The sequence below is a fragment of the Mus caroli genome, chromosome 14 (assembly GCF_900094665.2).
Source record: "Mus caroli chromosome 14, CAROLI_EIJ_v1.1, whole genome shotgun sequence".
In the NCBI taxonomy this organism is placed as follows: domain Eukaryota; kingdom Metazoa; phylum Chordata; class Mammalia; order Rodentia; family Muridae; genus Mus; species Mus caroli.
In genome coordinates, this window is record NC_034583.1 from 1303063 (window position 1) to 1311099 (window position 8037).

Genomic DNA, 8037 nt, shown 5'->3' on the forward strand with positions numbered 1-8037 from the left:
AGAAGGTGTTTTGATGGGGAAGGAATGAACAAAGTTGGGACAATTGCAAAAACCTCAAACTACCAGCCAAGGCCTGAGCAGAGCTGGCTGGAACAGTACTTGGGCTTCTGTTCAAGATCTCTGCTACCCCAGGGCTTTGTGGTTTAGTATCATCCACATTCTCTAGGCTGATAACAACCACAGTGTGGGCCTGTCGGGTCCTCTGCCTGTGGTGGGAATACGGGTCTGGAGTCACCATCACTGATATCAGAAAGGAAGAGCATCGAACTGCTGAGCTGTTGCTGCTCTGAGCACCAGTGGGAACTGTTCCTTTCCGAGTTTCGGGATCTTTGGTTCCTAAACCTTCAGGGTAGTGAATGGGAACCTTGGGCCATACAGCTCCATCAGGTGATGGGAATGAAGGATTCTGACAATCCCAATGGCCCAAGGCCAAAGCTACCTGGGACATGTGACTCTCATTGGCTGAAACACAACTCCTGGAAGGTGACTGCCAAGACTACTGTGAACCTAGTTCCATAATTCCTCACCAAGGCTCTCAGGTCTAAATGTCAATTCAAAACCATCCCTGTGTAAAAGGACCATGGGACTGTATATGCCAATGCAATGCATAACCAATCTGACACACTCATGTTTCTGCTGTCAGTGTAAATTGGATGAGATAGGAAACAAGTCTTTGTTTCACAATGGTTGGGCGAGGAGACCACACTTCTGTTCTGTATGTTTGCTTAGTTTCAGAGTCACAGACAAAGAATGGGAGCCTGCTCTCCAGGTTCCAGCTCTTCTGTTGGAAGAAGTGGGTAGCACACAGCAGAAGAGAGTTTTCCAGCACGGAGAAGGGGCAGCCTGAATGTGGTGTGTGCCATAGCGCCCTCTTCCTGACCATCAGTAGCTTGCCCTAATATTTTAATTATCAATGTCAATAGTACATATCACTTTTATTTTCCAAATGTTAAGAAGAAAGATACCTATGCCTCCTGCCCTCCCCTCCCCCATCATTTTTTGGGGGGATGTCTATGCATGCAGACACATATACATACCTATAAACATACATACCTATAAACAGGTACTTTTGTGGGTTTTTAAAAACATAAATGGAAGCCAGGCAGCGGTGGCACACGCCTTTAATCCCAGCATTTGGGAGGCAGAGGCAGGCGGATTTCTGAGTTTGAGGCCAGCCTGGTCTACAAAGTGAGTTCCAGGACAGCCAGGGCTACACAGAGAAACCCTGTCTTGAAAAACCAAACCAAAACAAACCATAAATGGAGTTATGCTGGGAATTATCGTTGCTCCTGCCACCTGCTTCTCTTACCTCTGTACCTTGGGTCTCTTCTAAATCTAACCCCCACAGAGCCCCAGATTTCTGTAAGGGGAATGCAGAGTTCTCCAGATAAGATGCATCTAACCATTTATACTGGCAAAAGCCTGTGATTCCAGCTACTTCAGAGGCTAATACACGAGGGTGACAAGTTGGAGGTCAGCCTAGTGACATCCTATCTCTGAATAGAATGAAGCGAGCTAAGGACAGAGCTCCATGACAGAGTCCTTGTCCTGTGAGGCTCTGGAAGACAGGAGGGGGATTGGTGCTAGAGTTGGGTAATGGACTGTGTTGTTTGAATAGCTATGGCCCCACAGGCTCATGTGTTTGAATGCTTGGCCATAGATGGTGGCACTATTAGGAGGTGTGGCCTTGTTGGAGGAGTTGTGTCACTGTGGAGGTGGGCTTTTATGTCAAGTGATGCCCACTGTGAGACACACATTCTTGCTGCCTGCAGATCAGGATAAAGAGCTCTGGGCCCCTCCAGCACCTTGTCTGCCTGCATGCTGCCATGCTTGCTACCATGATAATAACGATTGACTAAACCTCTGCAACTTTAAGCCATCCCCAATAAATGGTTTCCTTTCTAAGAGTTTCCCAGACCATGGTGTCTCTTCATAGCAATAAAACCCTAACTAAGACAGGGACAGATTCAAGACCCACACCAGGAACCAATCCATTTCAGTACAGGATGGTTGGGTTTTCCTGTACTGAGGTCTGGAGGGTTGTTTTTGTTCTCCAAGATCTATCTAAGGAAAGTCTCCCTCCCTCTCTCTCTTGTCATTTACAAGCTTAGCAAAGCTGGCTGAGACACAAAGTGACTGACTTTGGTGCCAACAGGCACATATCTGCAGAAGTGAGGGCTCTGAAGCAGAGACTAAGCCATGCTCTCATTAAGTTAGAGGTGTTTGGACCTGCAGTTCTAGGTCAGGGCGTCTAATCTATTGTGATCCACTGAGCTGCTGCAAGAATCCCTGCCCACACAGGCCACTCACATCCCTCCAGCTCCCCTTTAGTAACTTTTGGGATCCAGCCTTGCTGTACACGGCTGCTGGCTCAGCTGACTGACAGGCTGCAACTACCCTTCTCCCACCTTTTTGTGGCTGCTGGGTAAAACAAAAGGTACCCAGTAAAAATTTAATGTCAGATGAGTAATAAATACATTTTTAATAAAATCATTTAAGGGCTGGTGAGATGGCTCAGCGGTTAAGAGTACTGACTGCTCTTCCAAAGGTCCCGAGTTCAAATCCCAGCAACCACATGGTGGCTCACAACCATCCATAACGAGATCTGATGCCCTCTTCTGGTGTGTCTGAAGACAGCTACAGTGTATTTACATGTAATAAATAAATCTTAAAAAAAAAATAAAAGCATTTAATTTGTGTCCTACTGATTATTTATTTAGAACTTGGATTTACTGGGTATCAAGATTTAACTGATAATCCTGGTTTTTGTTGTTTTGTGTGGTGTGTGCATGTGTGGATGTGCATGTACATGCGTGTACACGTGTGTGTGTGTGTGTGTGTGTGTGTATGCTTAGAGGAAGCCATTCAGCGTCCTGCTCCATTACTGTATGCATTAGTCCCTTGGGACAAGCCTCACTTAATCCAAACTCTACCTTTATGCCAGGCTGCCTGGTGGTAAGCTCCTGGGACCTGCTGCTTTTATCCCACAGGTTTGCGTGCACCTGAACTCAGGTGGTCTCCTACTCAGCCATCCCAGGCCAAACTTCACAGATTTTGTTGTTGTTGTTGCTTGGTTTGAAGGTTGGAGTAGGAAAGAGAGACAGGGTGAGCCATGTAGCCCAGGCTAGCCTTAAGCTCTCCATATTCTTGTCTCAGCCTTCTGAGTTCTCAGGTGACAGGCATGTGCCACCATACAATGCATCCTTACATTCATTTGCTGCAGTTGAAAGCCAGTGGCCACAGACAAGGAAGGCTTGATCTTCCTTTGAGATTGCCTCAAAGATTGCAAGTTTTTTATACTCCAGAGTCCCTGTGGGGTACAGACTTCAGAGGAAGCCTGTTGGGGGTCAGTCTGGTGCTACTCATACGGAAGCTAAATTCTGAACCCCAAGATCTGGTTGCCAGACAAATGAGAGAATTCTCATGTACATCACCTTTGTTGTGTAAACCTTGCTCCCCAAGTTAAAGTTAATTGGTTAATAAAAGGCTTAAGCCTGTGAATGAGCAGTGGACAGAGTAAGGCAGGACTAGAGGATCGAGTGAGGGGTCTCAGAAGAGATCAAGGGGAGGAGAAAGAAGATGGAGGGAGCAGAGGGTCGCCATTAGATGGGATAAACCAGGAGCACGTGGCCAAGAGAAGAACACCATGAAGCCAGACTGATGGAGCAAAGCAGCCGGAGCAAGACTCAGCCAGCAAGCAACACAGCGCATACGGTTTGTACGTAACTCAGACTCAAACAGCCAGCAATGCAGGGCATACAGTCTGTATGTAGCTCAGAAACTCCCCAATCTAGGATCACACTGTGTAAATAAAATACCAGGTTTTTGTATCTTTTATACAGGCCAGCTAGAATAAATAACTCTTTTTACAGAACTCATCTTGCTTTCTACCTGCCAAACCCTGCTTCCCTCATCTCCAGAGGCTCCATGTGAACCACAGTTAGGTGCCTTCCAGTTCTTGGGATGATCCCCAGGGTTTCCTTGAAGGAGCGGGCAGCTTGCAGCCCGCCTCTCCACGTGGGAGGGATAGAATCCACCTGGAGTCTTCTGTGGCACTTAATCTGTGACAGGTGGCAATGATAGTGCCTCTGTATGATGCAGATGGCATAATGTGAGCCAGCTGCCTGGCACTTGGTGGGGCTCCTTAAATGAAATATAAAGAATGGCTGCAGCCAGGTGTGGTGGTGCACACCTTTAATCCCAGCACTCGGGAGGAAGAGGCAGGCAGATTTCTGAGTTCGAGGCCAGGCTGGTCTACAAAGTGAGTTCCAGGACAGCCAGGGCTATACAGAGAAACCCTGTCTGGAGGCAGGGGGGGAGAATGGCTGTAGTTAAGAGCTTTTAGCTATGGTCATCTTGACCTTTGTCCTCTTATCACAGAATCATGCTGACACAGGAGCCAAGATTCCCACTGCTGGCAATTGTAGAATGGATTTCACCTTGGGAACTGTAAAAAAATCTAGGTGGCACTGGTTAGCAAGGCCAGGAAGGAAAAGCAGAGAAAAGAAGTGTGACCTGAACTCTTGGTTTTGAAAGACCCACAACGTGAGGACTCCCCCATGTTCTGACTCAGGAGAGGCAACACCCCAAATCACTCATGAGAAAGGGTCTTGATGCAAACTGCAAGGGGACTTTTTATTCCAGATGCGCTCTGGGGCCCACAGTCATACACCACAGCAGGGGTGGAGGACCGAGTGTGGAATTGGGACAGCTTTTATGGAGTTACAACAAAGCCTGTGCTTCGCAAACCAATCATGTCATATCAACAACAGCCCGAGCAGTGCGGGCCAATCGATTTGTACCATTCCACAGTTTCTAGGCCAATCATTTTAAATCATCAAGCCCGCATTCCAGGGGGCCAATCAGTTTCCTATAGCCTCAGAGGTCCGCATTTGCGTGGGTTCCTGGGCGGGGGTGGCAAATCGCAGTTTCAGTGTGTAATTTTTCTTTCTATGGTGCAAGTGGTTTACAGAAGCTAGATAAGCGGTTAGTCAACTCATTTCCTGTTATCTTAGTAGGCTAGGATCACGTATTCACAGGAAGAGGGCCCTGGAGCAGCAAGAAGTGTGACCTTTTACCTATATACTGGCAGGGAGCAGGGTCTGGAATTTGTGTTATTTAGGGCTTCTTAGGAGGCTGGGGTTGGGGCTGTATTTTCTATCCTTTCAGTCTTTGCTACATTAGTCCATTCTTAAAAAAAAAAAAAAAAATCACACACACACACAAAAACCCCAAACCAGTGCATTGATGTGTGCAGTACTCAGTGTTCCACTAGAACAATGTCATGGTGCCTACAGTCAAAATGCTTGGGTCAGTAACTGTGCTGGCGAGATGTATGTCAGCTTGACACAAGCCTTAGTCATCTGAGAGGAGGAAACCTCCATTTAGAAAATGCCTCCCGAAGATTGGGCTATAGGCAAGCCTGTAGGGCACTTTTTAAATTTGTGTTTAATGAAGGAAAGCCCAGCCTATTGTGGATGGAGTGACCCCAGGGCTGGTGGTCCTGGGTGATTTGTTTTGCAATGTGGAGCCCTGAATCAGTAGGGAGTGGTGCCTTAGCAGACCCATGCTGAGGCACTTCCCTCCCCCAGGTACCAGCTGTACAGCCAGCCATGCAACAGGTCTAGTAGAAAATGAAGTTTATTTGGGGCATGAGAGGGAGTGTAGGAAAGAAAAGGGACAGAAAGAGAGAGGAGACAGAAAGAAGAGACTGGCCGGGAACACGTGGAGAGAGTGAGAGAGAAAAAAGGAGAGAGGACAGGGGTCAGGGGACAGGCCATACAGAGGAGAGGAGAGAGAGAGAGAGAGAGAGAGAGAGAGAGAGAGAGAGAGAGAGAAGAGAGAAGAGAGAAGAGAGGAGAAGAGGAGAAGAGAGAAGAAGAGAGAAGAGAGAAGAAGAGAGAAAAGAGAAAAGAGAGAGAGCAAGCGAGCAAACAGTCCAAACAGTCCATTTATAGCAGCCAGGCTCCTACCTAGTTGCTAGGTAACTGTTGGGTGGAACCTAGAAGAAATGCTAACACTGGGTTCTGTAAGAAAGCAGGATGTATAAGACACGGAGAGCAAGCCAGTAAGCAGCATCCCTCCATGGCATCTGCATCAGCTCCTGCCTCCAGGTTCCTGCTCTATTTGAGTTCCTATTCTGACTTCCTTCAATGACAGACTTATAAGCCCTCCCCCGCTTTTGGTCATGGCCTTTTATCACAGCAGAAGTAACCCTGACTATGTACTGATTTTCATTGTTTGGGAGAGACTAAAAATGGCTTACTAAGATGTATAAGACAGAAAATTAAGCTTAGTTAATATGAGTTAGGAAGAATAAAAACAAAGAAACAGTAGAGACTGTGAGCTGTAGTGGTTAGGACAAAAGTGTTTTGTGACGTCCTGCATGCCTCCAAGAGCTAGGCGACCAAATGGTAATCGACTTGGTACATACAGCAAAATACAGGTCCTGTGTAAGTAGACACCATGCTACATGAGTCATTGTCAGCTGCCTAATCCATAGGATCTGTTAAATTGGTGCCAGCCTCTTACAAGATACCTAACTGCTGCAAAGATCAGAGACACTTCAAGAGCAGCACTCGCCAACAACATGCTGGTTGCAACAGATCAAAAATTAGTTTTCACTACTGTCCTCGGGCCAAACATCAATTTGGTATTTAACTTGACATAACCTTTCTCTAACAATTAGAAAGAATGTTCCTAATACTTGGTGACAATTATCTTAGCAAGGAAGCTTTTATAAAAGGCTGAGGAGGCCTTGCAAGCATGCGTTTTCATTTGAAAGATTTTTTTATACATCTTTTTAAATGTCTGTGTGTGTCTGTGTGTTCACAAAGATACAGACGCACAGCACATGGAGGGCAGAGGACAACTTTCTTCCCTTTCACCATGTGGGTACCAGGGATACAACCCAGGTCTTGGGCTTGTCAGTCAGTACATTTATCTGATAAGCCATCTAGCCAGTCCCCTTGTGTAGTTTGATTTAAAGTGATGTTACACTTAAATGTTCAAGAGAGAAAACCCCACACTGAACTTGTGGGAGGAGATTTAAGAAACTCAAAGGGGGTGGGGGTTACAGGTGGGTTTCAAAGACCATTGGGTAAAACTTCATTCCTGCACCAAAAACTTAAAAAGTGGTGGAATCTCCCTGATGCCTGGATTCTGCCAGGGTTCTCTTGTTAATCCAGATACATCATAGTACCTAGTAAGATAATAGAATTTCATTGAAAAAAACAAGGATCAAACAGCAAAGTACTTATTTTTCCAAAGTATCTCTTTTGTCCTCAACTCTGGATTAACAAGATTAAACCCAAAATGCATGTGCATCTGTTTTTTTCTGGGTCACACGGCCTGGCAAGAGTAGTTTGTTGGCAAGAGAGACTCTTTCCCGCTGTAGTTTCCTGGATACCAGACAGTACATCAGCTCTTTTTCCCCCTTACAACTCTGCAAGGAAGTTGCTGGTGATCCGTCTACACAAGAAGGGAAGGAGCTGGGTTGGTAGCAGAGGACGGATTCCAGCACAGTTCTGGCAACTACGGTATTTCAGGGACTTTTAGGGTTCCTGCTTGGGTATAAGCCCGTTTGTCATTTTGCTGGGGGGCAGGCCTTCAGATAGACATCCAGACTTGACCAGACCCCCTGCCACCTCCTCTGCTCTGTGTCCCAGCCTCCCTCCTCTGCCCTCCTTAGCTCCAGCTTCAAGTTGTTTCTATTGTTACAGAATTGCAAGTCAAACTCGCATACCAAGACTTCTTGTCTTACTTAGGGGTTGTCTAGAAAAACCCATCACCTAAGCAAATCTCAGCCGTGAGATATTTCCTGGTTTGCTAGGCCTGTCTTGGAACTGAGTTATACAAATACTCTGAGAGTCCTTAAAAAAAAAAAAACACTCAAGCCGGGCGTGGTGGCGCTCGCCTTTAATCCCAGCACTCGGGAGGCAGAGGCAGGCAGATTTCTGAGTTCGAGGCCAGCCTGGTCTACAGAGTGAGTTCCAGGACAGTCAAGACTGCACAGAGAAACCCTGTCTTGAAAAAAAC